The 13359-nt window shown below is 44.0% G+C and overlaps 1 protein-coding gene and 1 long non-coding RNA gene across 2 annotated transcripts in view; both read right to left on the bottom strand.

Moving 5' to 3' along the window:
- Positions 1–13359, bottom strand: part of TMEM132D (transmembrane protein 132D) — an 838093-nt gene that overhangs the window by 784451 nt on the left and 40283 nt on the right. The gene's annotated exons all lie outside the window — the stretch shown is intronic.
- On the bottom strand, positions 5526–6205 carry LOC105525545. Its single transcript, XR_001003939.1, has 2 exons — positions 6111–6205; positions 5526–5926 (listed from the first exon to the last, which is right to left on the bottom strand). It is a non-coding gene; the product is annotated as an uncharacterized LOC105525545 (long non-coding RNA).

The raw sequence follows: 13359 nt of genomic DNA, 5'->3' as shown, positions 1-13359 counted from the left end.
CTTCAATTTTAGTCTTCCCATGTCTGAGGGGCTTCCAACAGCTCCCGTCAGCTCTGTTCACCCTTGGCCATAGCTTAGAATCAGCAAAGGCACTGGTTCAAAAGGCATTTCCAAATATTAGGAACACTCACTGGTTTTCTATGCTGTAGTGGAGTACAGATATCTGACACTCCTCTAATCCAGGGGTGAGGGCCACGTCCTTGCTCTGTGACTGCTTTGACCTCCCTGCAGAACGGGACTGAAGTGACATTCTGCTAGTCTCCTGGCTCAAGCCTTAGAGACTGGCAGCTTCCACTTCCTGTCTTTCGGAATACTTGCCCAGGAAAAAAAAGAGATGTCGTGCAAGAAGTCTGACAACCCTAAAACTCATGCAATGAGGAATCCCAAGGTAGCCACGGGAGAAGCTACCCGACACGGATGGGGTAGCCTTCAGAGGACCCCAGCCACATCCACCACCTGCCCGCAATAGTGTTAGGGACTCCAAGCAGAATGACACAGCTGAACTTATCAGCTCCAGGAACCTGAAATGGGGGTGTGTCTGCTCAAATTAAAAGCACTCTATGTAAGTTGGAGTTTAGCAATGATTTTGCATAATGTGTTGATTGATCTGTTCAATTATCTCAACTAAGTGAGAGTTGACCTCCCTCTGGATGCTGAGCGTGGCGATTTATTCCAGCAGGATTTTCCTCTCTGAACCAACGGTGCGTCCTTTGTCTCTGACATCTATTAGGTTGGTGCAAAAGTAATTGTGGTTTTTTGCCCATAAAATACTCAAAAATCATTGATTTCCTAATGGTTCCTTTGGAAACCATCACAGCGATTCTGTAAAGATTTCAAGTGCATATCGTCCCTAAAGGATCTGTCCTGAAATGAAGCATGAAGGAATTGGGACACAGAAGTGACAATTTTTGTTCTTCAATAGATAACGAGAACTGTTTCCCAGTACAGGAATGCTTCAGCTTAGTCTTGAGATAAAAATGTCTTGTTTGGGTAGGTTGGTCTTAGCACTTAAAAAATCTGAACATCAAAAAGACTCATTTTCCAATGGGGGAAAAAGTAGAAAATGGTATCGAGAAGGTAAAATAGTCTACACTGACTCTTAGCAAGGACTATCCTGTACTGGGTAGAGGTGTAGGATAGTCACTTGCAAATTAGATAGTTTCTGTTTAGGAAAATGTGGGCACTTTGGTGTTTTCACTGGGTTTGTCTTTTTGATGAGTTACTTTAATTTTTCCTGTTTCTCAATTTCATAAATCACGAAAATTCAAAATAATTTTGAGGGATCATTTTAGCAACTCCCAAAGATTGGTTCTTAGAGTATCTTGAGTTGAAACCAATGAGTTGTTAAGGTCCCATCAGCACATGTGAGTCAACACATCCTTGAAGTGGGAGGGACAGCCATGTGAAGAAGTGAATTCTTCTATCACCACTATCTGTCCTACTCATCTTCCTCCTTGCTTCCCTCAACTTCATCCCACTGTTCCTGTTCACATCCTCTTGCCTCATCTCAGCCAAGTGTATTTCCCCTCCTGCCTCTTGTAGAATTGCAAATTATTATTTTAAGGCTGGAACATTCATTCACTCCCAAGATTGGAGTAGGGGCTTAGTAATTAAGGAGAAATGTTCCAGAGAAAAACATGTTCTACGTGATCACGGACAGGAGTTTAGAATGCAACCAGTTAGACCTTAAGCATCCCTGGTTTTCCAGTCTCCACTTTTACAAAGGGACATCTCAGAGCTTCAACAGTGGTCTAGTCATGTTTAATTAACTGTCATTTCCCAAACCCAAGTGTATTCCATTTTGATATCTCTCTATATAAATATGCTGCTTTTTAAAACAGTTTTAAGAATATAAGCAAGCTTTTCTAAAATATATACCTAAATACCAAAAAATACAAGCATAAACCATACTTCTGTTTCTCTAGGGGAAAAAGCAAATCTCCCAGCTTAGTTTGAGTCATCAATCCAAAACTGAAAATAAAAACCTTGAGATGCAGTTTGCTCTGACTTCACAAAAATCAAATTCCTTTATATATAATAATTGAATTTGAATCTGCTAGAGTCATGTGAACACAGCTATAGATGACTATTTATACCACATAATTATTAAATTGCAATACCATTGACATTCCCACCAAAAAAGGGATATGGCTTCATCATCTACAAAAGCTAACTGGTCACTCCATGACTGTTGCTGGTGAGGAAAGCAGGGGAGTCAAAGTGCAGGGAAGGAACTGAGCTTTACTGAGGCCAGCTCCCTGCCAGGCAATGCGGTAGGCATTGCATAAACATTCTCTCCTCTGAATCTTGCAACAGTCCTATAAATCATGATATCAGTATACACAATTACACAGATAAGGGAGTTGACTCAGAAAATGTTCAGATTAAACAATAATAAATACCAGAGCCAAGGTTTTATCTTGGTGCTGCGTGACCCCTGAATAAACCCAGGGGCTTGGCGCTATTCCACACCGCCTCACCCTGCCTGTCTTGTCAAACGGATGGGGATATTTGCATAAGTTCTTAACAGCAAGAGAAAAATGTTCACGCATATAGCAATAGTCTTCTATTTGGTAAGAGCCTCCACTGACGTGTGGAATTCCCATATATTTGTAGATTTGAAAACCAAAAAAAAAAAGAAAACCATGATCCTACCTAGACCTAGTTTCTTTCTGAAGGTATTTTGTGTGAGAGCTGAGGAAGTGAAAGGCCCAAGTCGGAAAGAAGTAGTGGATCTCTCTCTCCCCTCTCCCCTCTCCCCTCTCCCCTCTCCCCTCTCTCTCTCTCTCCTCTATGTCTCCTGTGCTCACATTGATTTTTGCAAAGCTCCAATCTTGAAGGACGAGGAACACGTGACTCACAGACAGGAGGAAGGAGCTAGGGGAGTTCTTTCCAGTTCTGGGTGAACACTCCACAGGGCCCCCAAGTCATCATTCAACCCTGAGCCCTTTAATAAACGTATCTTTTACTGGGGCCAGGCCTGCCCCCATGGCAGATGTGCACCAGGCACTTGTTTCTAAGTTCACGGGAAACTTGGCCATGCAAAGATGAAACATGTTAAGGGGATGTGGGTGGGGCAAAAATATCAGCAAAGGCGACATCAAGATTCCTATAAGTATGCAATGCACATTTCAAGACCGTCAGGGTGGGTAAGGGTTGGTTCCCGTTGTTGTTCACATTATGTTGCTTTGGTTTGTTTGCTTGCAGGTATGGACAGGGTATTTTATACATATGTCTTGTGTAGGAATCAGGACGTTTTCTACAATACTTCCTAGAGTTGAATAAAGATCAGAAATTGGCAACATTCGATCAGAAAGCTTTCTGCAAATCCACCAGCATGTTCCAGTAAAAGGACAAGCTGAGGCTACATGTTTAGCACAAATGCTTTTAATTGTTACAAATGACGATTTATTCATATTTATGCAATGCAACACACACTGGGGGGGGACTTTTCCATGCGAGGACACAAAATAAATACTTTTCTTAATTAGATTCCTTTGAAGAAAAAGCTCACCAAAAATAACAGCGGCCGGGCATTTTTTATTGGTTCCAGCAGATTCCACCAGGAGGAATACCCAGTCATCAGCAGTTACTGGTGCGTGGGGATCAGAGCACAGAAATAAAGGTGAAACTGAGGTCACCATTTACTTCACAAAGGGAACAACATCTCAATATTCATGCAAATATTAGCTCATAAAATATAGTTTTCATTCTGAATGCTTCTCTCCAAATATCTAGCACAGATGTAGTCAGGTAGATGTTGGTATCCACAGGGAAAACTGACTTCTAGAAAGTTAATCAGCATCAAATTTGCATATACAGCCAATCTGAGCACATGCAAACTACATTTTCTTTATGCTGAACAGTTTCCCAATTATTTGGAAATTAGTTGACTTGCTTTTCACATTTAGAATTTTAAAATCTCCTAGCTCATTATAGAGACTCTTTTAAACCAGTCAGAACAGATTTCCTTCTCGCAGGCTATGATAATAAATATTAAATTGAAAAATTGTTCATTTACCACAAGTTGCCACATTGTTGATTAAATTGTACACACGCCAGCATTAACACTGCTCTCGGTTGGAGATAATTGGAACTTCAGTGACATGCAAAGGGCTTACAAAAGTACAAGAATGTTTACTGCAGCATGATTTGTAATAGTGAAAAATTCAAGGCAACCAAAGTGTTAGCAGTAATACAATGAATGACAGTACATCAACACTGTTTTATTTTTAAGTGATGTGTGTGCCCATGTTCACAGCACTGCTTCCCTACAGCGGTGCCTGCTGCGCACTGTAAAACTCCAAGGGAGATGCCTGCATCACAGTCTATGTCAGGGGCCAGCAAACCTTCCATAAAGGGCCAGAGAGTCAGTATTTTAGGCTTTGTGAGTCATAGGGTCTTTGCCACAACTACTCAATTCTGCCACCAATGTATGAGTATGGCTAGATTTTAATAAAACTTTGTGTGTGGCCACCATAATTGGAATTCTGTGCAATTTTCACATTGTAAAACCTTATTTTGACTTTTTAACCATTTAAAAAATGTAAAGATTTTAAACTCACAGAATATACAAGAACAGGTGGCACAGGCTGGGCTTGACCCTCGAGCCACAGCTTGCAGCCCCTGGTTTATGTGGATGTCATCAACTGAAGTCGCGCCACCCACAACCTGCACAACCTCACGCAAAAGCCTTGTGCAAATGTGTAAAGCCTGAAAACACTGCACCAAAGTTACCTCTGGGGTCTGGGGACGGGGAGAGAGGATGCAGAAGAGGATACAAGTTTGATTTTATTTGCTGAGTGTATATATTTTTATCCATAGAAATACACAACCAAGGCCAGGTGCAGTGGCTCACACCTGTAATACCAGCACTTTGGGAGGCCAAGGCGGGCAGATCACTCGAGCCTAGGAGTTTGAGACCAGCCTAGGTAACATGGCGAAACCCTGTCTCTACAAAAAATACAAAAATGAGCTGGGCTTGGTGATGCACGCCTGTAGTCACAGCTGCTCATAAGGTTGAAGTGGGGGGATTACTTGAGCCCAGTAGGTTGAGGCTGAAGTGAGCTGTGATCACACTGCTATACTCCAGCCTGGGCAACAGAGCAAGACCCCATCTGAAAAGAAAAACAAAAAACAATGCACAACCAATTCTTTGTAAAGACTAAAAATGAATGGGTCTCAAGCCTACTGTGTATTTAGAGAGCAGAGAGTCCCATGGCAGTCAGATCAGGGGTGATCTCTGGAGATGGGGAAGGAGTGGTATGTTGAAAGCAAAACATCGAGGGGTGAGGACAAGGTTTCATTCATGACCCTGCATCATGCTTATACAAGGGAATGCTTTATAGTAAGTCGTAAACTGTCACTTGTGTTTTATGTGCTTTTCACTGTGCCTCTAAAAGAAGATTCTGTGGAAGGCTAATCATTCCTCATTCTTCGGGAGACTCTCCAAACTTTTCTGAAGCTGAATCAGGATGCTGAGATTGACCACTAAAAATTACAATAAACTATGCAGCAGTAAAATATCAAATCTAAAATACTACTCTTGAATTCACATCACTGCCACGAAACTCCAGTGTAACATGATGGAAGACTGATGGATGCAAACATTCTCCACTCTAAACATCCCTCAGGTCTGAAGAAAGATCTGAGACCCAGTCCCAGCTTAAGAAAGGCCTGTGGAAAAGCCACCCCATTAGAGCGTGCCTTTGCCATTGGCACCACCTCCCTCTAACCCTCCCAGAGTCCACAGTCACAGGGGGAAAGGGGAGACTGAAGTGCAGAATCCACTCTGGTCTCAATTTAACTTCAGAAATTGATGGTGTTTCTAGATGAGGGGAATGGTTTCCTTGGACAATGAGGAGAATGTCATGGTGTCCTAAATCCCCAAAGAGAAGCACAGAGGATATTGACCAGGAACAAGGGGCTGTCTGAACCCACGGGAAGGACCCAAGGTCAGCCTGCACCCAGCCGAGAGCCTCCAAGACCACTCAAGCCTTCAAGCCTTCCTGCTTGCCTGTAAGTTTACCTCCCTCTGCTTTAGTCTAAAGCTTATTCCCATATAAACTAAAATCTTGTGAACCCATCTGTTTGATTATATAAGTCTTAACCAGAACCGATGGTTTGAAAGCATGAATCCCATGACACTTGCCACACGGGAGGTCCTGGCTGAGCTGGATTTGCATTTGTAGCGGCCCACATGCTCTCTGAGGACTTGCGGAAGAGACCTCCTCTGCAGGTGGCAATTATCAGTGGGTCCCCTCCAAATGCCAATGTCTTTGATCATTGGACTCAGTTTCCTTAGGAGCTGCATCTTCCAGGGAGTGGAGGATGTGTTCTGGGGAAGAGGGAAGTCTTAGATTTGGTTCATAAGTTTACTGGAATACACTCACCACATAACTCCACTGCATCCCTCCACATGCAACAGGAATGAACCTACTGCAAGTCAAGAAACACACAGAAGTTTTCACATAACAGAGTGTTGGATCAGAGTCCCGGGCAGGTGGAAAAGCAATGCAATAATGCAAAGAAAAGTCACCTCTTGGGGATGAGCCTCTGTTTCCTCTTCGGTAACTCGAGGCGGGGATTCTACTGATGCCCACGGCAGTCCTTGTCACTTTTACCCCGTTTCCCATGTTACGTCACTGACTGTTCTGAGCGCACAATGCTTAATGTGGGGAATAAAGCAGGAGTTGGTTAAGGCTTAAACAGCGGTCCCTAGGACACAAAACGTTCAGCTATCACTGAACTTTTACTATGTCCCAGGCACTGTCCTTAGCTGTCTCCAGATTTCACTCTTGAAATTATCACCCCGACCTCTGAGGCAGGCTTGACCATTGCCTCATTTTACAGAAAAGGAAATGTAATACGGGGCCAACGTCACAGGCCAAGGAACTCAGAGGAGCAGGAGTCAGCCCCAGAACTCGGCACACAGTCAATGTCCACGAGTGGGATGTCAAGCCCTGATCGTCAAGTGGGGCGAGAAAATCATTCCCCACAACTCCCCACAGTCCTTCGGGAAAAGCACTGAAATGGATGGAGTTTTCTAAAAATAGTCTCATGAAAGAGTGAGAAAAAACTGACCTCGTGGAACAAAAGCAACACTGCAGTGAGAACGGCCCACCAGGAGAATGACGAAACTCTTTTCTCCCACTGTCTGACAGTAACGTGGACTGCGTGCCAGCTGCGGGCCAGGAACTCTCTGGATCACTGATACTCATCAGCTCCTCCTAAGTGGATGAGGTAGGTGTTGTGCTAGCACCCATTTTAAAGATATGGAAATGAGACACAGTTAGATAAAATCCCAGCTCATCTTCACACGGCTAGCAAGCACCAGAGCTGGGATCTGAGCCGAGCCATCTGGCTGGAGACTCCCTCACTCCTGACTGCGCTGCCTTTCTGAAACAGCCTCGGGTCTACCAGACGACTTTTCAGAAGGCACCATCCAGCAACCTTGGACCTACTTTGTTTGCCCACATGGAATCTGCAACAGACTGGATGTTTATGCCCCTCCCCCAAATTAATGCTGAGATCTTAACCAAGGTGATGCTCTTAGACGGCAAGCCCTGTGCAAGACAATCGGAACAGAGTCTGGGGAAACGTGATGGGTGCCCTTATGACAGAGTCCGGGGGAACGCGACGGGTGCCCTTATGACAGAGTCCGGGGGAGCGGGATGGGTGCCCTTATGACAGAGTCCAGGGGAGCGGGATGGGTGCCCTTATGACAGAGTCCTGCGGGAGTGTGCTCATCCCTTCCACCATGTGAGCACACGGTGAGAAGGTGCCATCTCTGAACCAGAAAGCAGATCCCCAGCAGACACTGAATCTGCAGCTGCCTTGATCCTGGAGTCCCAAACTCCAGAACCATAGAAATAGATCCCTGTTGTTTACAAGCCACCAGTCTATGGAATTTTATTAGATTGGTATAAAAGTAATTGCAGCTTTGCCATTAAAACCAAAAACCGCAATTACTTTTGCACCAACGTACTCAGCTCAAAATGATTAAGACAATGTTATCTTTTCTTCTCACTGAATTAATTGCCAATATTTTAAAATTAAAACATGTAATGGTTAATATGAGATGTCAACATGATTGAAGGATGCCTATAAGACTTTGCATAGCTGGTAAAGTATTATTTCTGGGTGTGTCTGTGAGGGTGTTGCCAGAGAAGATTAACAGTTGAGTCGGTGGGCTGGGAGAGGCAGACCCACCCTCAGTGTGGGTGGGCACCATCCAATCAGCTGCCAACGCGGCTAGAAAAAGCAGGCAAAGAAGGTGGGATAAGCTGGCTTCCCAAATCTTCTGGCCTTCAACTTTCTCCCATGCTGGATGCTTCCAGCAGACTCCAGATTCTTCAGCCTTCGGACTCTTGGACTTACACCAGCGGTTTGCTGAGGGGTCTGGGGCCTTTGGCTGCAGGCTGATTGGTGGCTGCACTGTCAGCTTCCCTACTTTTGAGGTTTTGTGATCAGACTGAGCCACTGCTGGCTTCCTTGCTCCTCAGCTTGCAGACAGTCTATCACAGGACTTTGCCTCGGATCATGCGAGTCAATTCTCCCTAATAAACTCCCTTCCATGTGTACATCTCCCCTATTAGTTCTGTCCCCCTGGAGAACCCTGACTCATACAGAACATTTCACATAAACATGTGCATTTATACTTTCTCATGGAAATTCTGGGGTCCTGGTCACAGGGGACTCACACTGCCCTTGGCATTGAGAAGCAGCTGCCCCTGGACAGAAAACACACACCCTAGACTAACACGGCCCCACTCTGCCTCTGTGGACGTTTGAGAATGCAACCTGCTAGGCCGGGCGCGGTGGCTCAAGCCCGTAATCCCAGCACTTTGGGAGGCTGAGACGGGCGGATCACAAGGTCAGGAGATGGAGACCATCCTGGCTAACACAGTGAAACCCCGCCTCTACTAAAAAATACAAAAAAACTAGCCAGGTGAGGTGGTGAGCCCCTGTAGTCCCAGCTACTCGGGAGGCTGAGGCCCAAGAATGGCATAAAACTCAGGAGGCGGAGCTTGCAGTGAGCTGAGATCCAGCCTGGGCGACAGAGCAAGACTCCATCTCAAAAAAAAAAAAAAGACTGCAACCTGCTAAGAAAAACTATGCAAAACTTGGAAATAAGGCAAAACGATTACTGCATGCCCTTTCAAAATCATGCTAGAATATTCGACAAGTCCACTGAAATGTCATGGGAGACTCTAGGGAAAGAGAACTTTATTTGACATACCATTTACTATTGATCAGGGCCCAAACTCTGTCAATTTAGATGTTAACTTGGAGTAGACTGATACATTACAAATGACTTTTGTCCAGTAGAGATGAGAATAATTTCTGTCTTATAGGAAAGAAAGCCTCAAAGGGGATTGTTTTATTGCCCTAGGGCATTAAACTGTTCTGCATCAAACTCTTCAATCTCTTGAAGCATTCTTTTTCCCTGTGTATATGTATGCATAAATATATATACATATGTGTGTATATATATAAAACTTCTCATAACCTAATTTTATCTAGCTATGTCATCTTGTTGGCTTCTGTATTAGTCCATTCTCACGCTGCTATAAAAACACACCCGAGACTGGGTAATTTATATAAATGAAAGAGGTTTAATTGACTCACAGTTCTGCAGGGCTGGGGAGGCCTCAGGAAACTTGCAATCATGACAGAAGGGGAAGCAAACGTGTCCTTTTTCACAGGGCAGCAGGAGAAAGAAGAATGAGAGCTGAGCAAAGAGGGAAGCCCCTTATAAAGTCATCTGATCTCATGAGAACTTACTCACTATCACAAGAACAGCATTAGGGAAACTGCCTCCATGATTCGATTATATACGCCTGGTCCCTCCCACGACACGCAGGGATTATGGGAACTACAATTTAAGATGGGATTTGGGTGCGGACACAGCCAAACCATATCAGTTTGCATATCAATAAATGAAGCAATTATTGGAACCTCCTTCACTGTGTTATGTTTTTAACCTTTTGAAACTCTAACTTTCTGAAAATCTTTTTTATAGAATTATACTTTGAGAAATCTGTGACTATTCCAGTGGAATGAAATGAAAAATGATCTGCCTTGTAGAGTTGAAACCACTTTTGCAAACATTTTAACAGTTAGAAATTGATAACTTTGGGAAAATTATAAGAAACATAGAGGATGTGATCTAACTAACCCCCACCTTGCCTTTAACCTCCAAACTGCCCTTGGTCACTCCTGGGCTTGGACCAAGCTAACTTTGGGAGAAATTTAGTTTATAGTTGGAATGATAATAACCCTTCCCCAAAACTAAACCTCCTTTGTAAAAGCAATGAAAGGCCACCATGTTAGGAAAATGAGAGAAGCCTGAATTCCACTAACATATAGGCTTAGTTAAATGATTACCAGGCTGGGCACAGTGGCTCACACCCAATTTGGAGGCCAATTTGGGAGGCCAAGGTGGGTGAATCACCTGAGGTCAGTAGTTCAAGACCAACATGGCAAAAGCCCATCTCTACCAAAAATACAACAATTAGCTGGTCATGGTGGTGCACTCCTGTAATCCCAGCTACTAGGGAGGCTGAGGCAGGAGAATCACTTGAACTCAGGAGATGAAGGTTGCAGTGAGCTGAGATTGCACCACTGCACTCCAGCCTGGGCAAGAGAGAGACTCTGTCTCAAAGAAAAAAAAAAATAAAAAGGATTACCAGCCATTATTCTGGAGGTCACAAGATTTGCAATTTCCCCAATTTCTGGCAGATATGACGTTATCTATTTACATCACTTTCTACAATAGTGATGTCTATTGTAGAACCCAAGATTGGCCTTTTGAGATGTCCTTTCAGGTTTCTGCATTTCTGAGGACTAGATGGCCCCACCCAGACCCAAGACTCTTGACTTAACTGCTCCTGTAGCCACACTCAGCACACAAGGGCCATATCCCTACAATTGCATCCACAACCAATCAGCACATCCCTTCCCTAGTCCCTGCCCACCAAATTATCCTTGAAAAGCACTAGCCTCCAAATTCTCTGGGAAGCTGATTTGAGTAATAATAACGCTGCTGTCTCCTGTTTAGCTGGCTTTAAGTGTATGATACTTTTTCTCCTTTGCAATTCCCCTGGGTTGATAAATCAGGTCTGTCTGGGAAGTGGGCAAAATAAACCTGTTGGTCAGTTACAGAATGGTTTTGAAGGCTGGTTTAGGAAGCCACAGAACACAGATGCTCTCAACTCTAAATTTCAAGCCTCAAATCAGGTGGAAACCTCAAACTTGGGGAAATTAATCCTTGCTGGGGCTGCCTGAGGATTTCCATGCTGAAAGCAGACCCAGCCTTCAGGAGCCAAGAGCGAAGGCATTCTCCAGGGGGCTGTGTGTTTGCTGACACTCCACTGCACAGGTGTCTCTCTGCACAGAGCAAACCTGCCCTTTCAATTCACTCTGAGCCACCAGTTCAATCTTTTCCATCTGTGCTCTCTGAACTTTCCATTTCCAATAGGTTCAGACTAATTCGTGGCAGCCATGGGGGTTGATCAGCTATGCCTCTCCCATCACATCCAAGGGCTACATGTTGACATCCTTAAAAGAATTTAGAAATAAATCTAATAGAGCGCCTTTCATGCCGGAGGACTGTTTATTTGAATTCCATTAAGAGCGGACACAAGTATAAGCAGAGAATGAGTCTGGGCTTCAAAAGCACTTAGCCAAGCCATTTACCCCCATGTTGGATAAAACCATTCCATTGTAATAAAATAAAAACACGACTGAAAGTTGACACAGCCTAGGCTAAAAGCTTGATGTTTAAGCAGCAGCAAGATTAGCTTAGTCAAAAAAAAAAAGCCATAGCAGCCCAGCCACAGAACAGAAACACATCACAACATGCTTTGCATGTTGATGGAACTGAACGGCACTGGCTGGTGCAGTTCCGCCTTCCTCAGCGAGGGAGGGATTCCAGGGCAGATGTAAATGGGAACTTAAGGCCATTCATCAATTCATTCAGAGAACCGAGGCACTGAAAATTGCGGAGGAGCTTGGGCTTGGAATTAGGAACAGGGCAGTTATCAGACAAATGTGGGCTGTGTCACATGAAAGTCACTATAATTTTTAGCTTGGGCAAAAGTATAAATTACAGACCTTGGTGTCTGTCTTAGAGCACTGCGGTGAAGCCTTACAGAACTGGGAGGCATGGATGTGTGGACAGTCACTAAGGAATCAGCTAGCCGGCCACCCCCACCCCGAGCCCCCAATGGAAACTAATAGGTTTTCCAGATGCAAAACCATGTTCTTCCCAAGGGAATCGAAGAGTACACCTGCTCCCTGTACAGTTACGGGTGCAGAGACCAGGGTGCAAAGTGTATAGCATCTCATATTAACACGGAGGATCTGGTATTTTTAAGTTCACTGTTGGTCAATTATTTGCAGAGACTAGGGTGCAAAGTGTACAGCATCTCACATTAACACAGGGAGTCTGGTATTTTTAAGTTCACTGTTGGTCAGTTATTTTTTAAAATGAAGAATTCTGTTTTTTTAGACACCTTAATTTTTCTACCTTATAATGATGCTTTTTAAGATATCAACTTTGCTAAAGCAGGCCTTAAAATCTCCCATTCAAGCAAAATGTCAGTGAGCCTTGCTAGTATCACCCTCCGAATAAAGCTTGTGTCCTAAGAGCTGACAGAAAATAAGAATGCAAAAACATTGGGATTTGTGTGAAATCAGCTGTCCTCCCCAGAAAAGAAGAAAGATTTCTGTGTAGTCGTATGTCCCCATGATATTTTAATACATGAAATGCTAGCGTCAGAACATCTAGGTATTGTTTATTTGTTTCTGTTTTTTGTTTTTTTTGGGGAGGAGGGGGCAGGGGAGGAAATTGTAACAGGAATCTTTTCTGCCATGTTCTGATAACTGCCTACACGAACTAATACAGCCTCATCAGTTAGCAGAGTTTATCCCTCTAACAACAGTGATAAGTTTAGGGCTATGGCAGGTTTCAAAATAAGTCTGAAAAACTTTTTATCACTCATCCCTTTAAAGTGTGAGCCCAATCGCACTACCACTAGCATCAGCGAGGGCTGGACCTGCTATTTCACTTCTAATGAACAGCATGTAGCTGAGATGACAGAATGTGAGTTCCAAAGGTGGGGCATAAAAAGCACTGCCACTCCTATCTTACTCTCTGGGGAAAGCCAGCGCCTTCTTGTGAGGAGACTCAAGTGGCCCTGCAGAGTGGTCCAGGTGGAGAGAACTAAAACTAGAACATCAGCCATTTGAGCAAACCACCTTAGAACTGGATTCCCCAGCCCCTGTCAAGCCTTGAGATGATTCCAGGTATCAGTCTTGGAATCTCTCAGCTGAGGCCTCAGACATCATGAAGCA

Source organism: Colobus angolensis, unplaced genomic scaffold (genome assembly GCF_000951035.1).
Source record: "Colobus angolensis palliatus isolate OR3802 unplaced genomic scaffold, Cang.pa_1.0 Scaffold115, whole genome shotgun sequence".
In the NCBI taxonomy this organism is placed as follows: domain Eukaryota; kingdom Metazoa; phylum Chordata; class Mammalia; order Primates; family Cercopithecidae; genus Colobus; species Colobus angolensis.
Note: the sequence above shows the minus strand (reverse complement) of the source record. Positions and strands in the feature narration are given on the sequence as shown.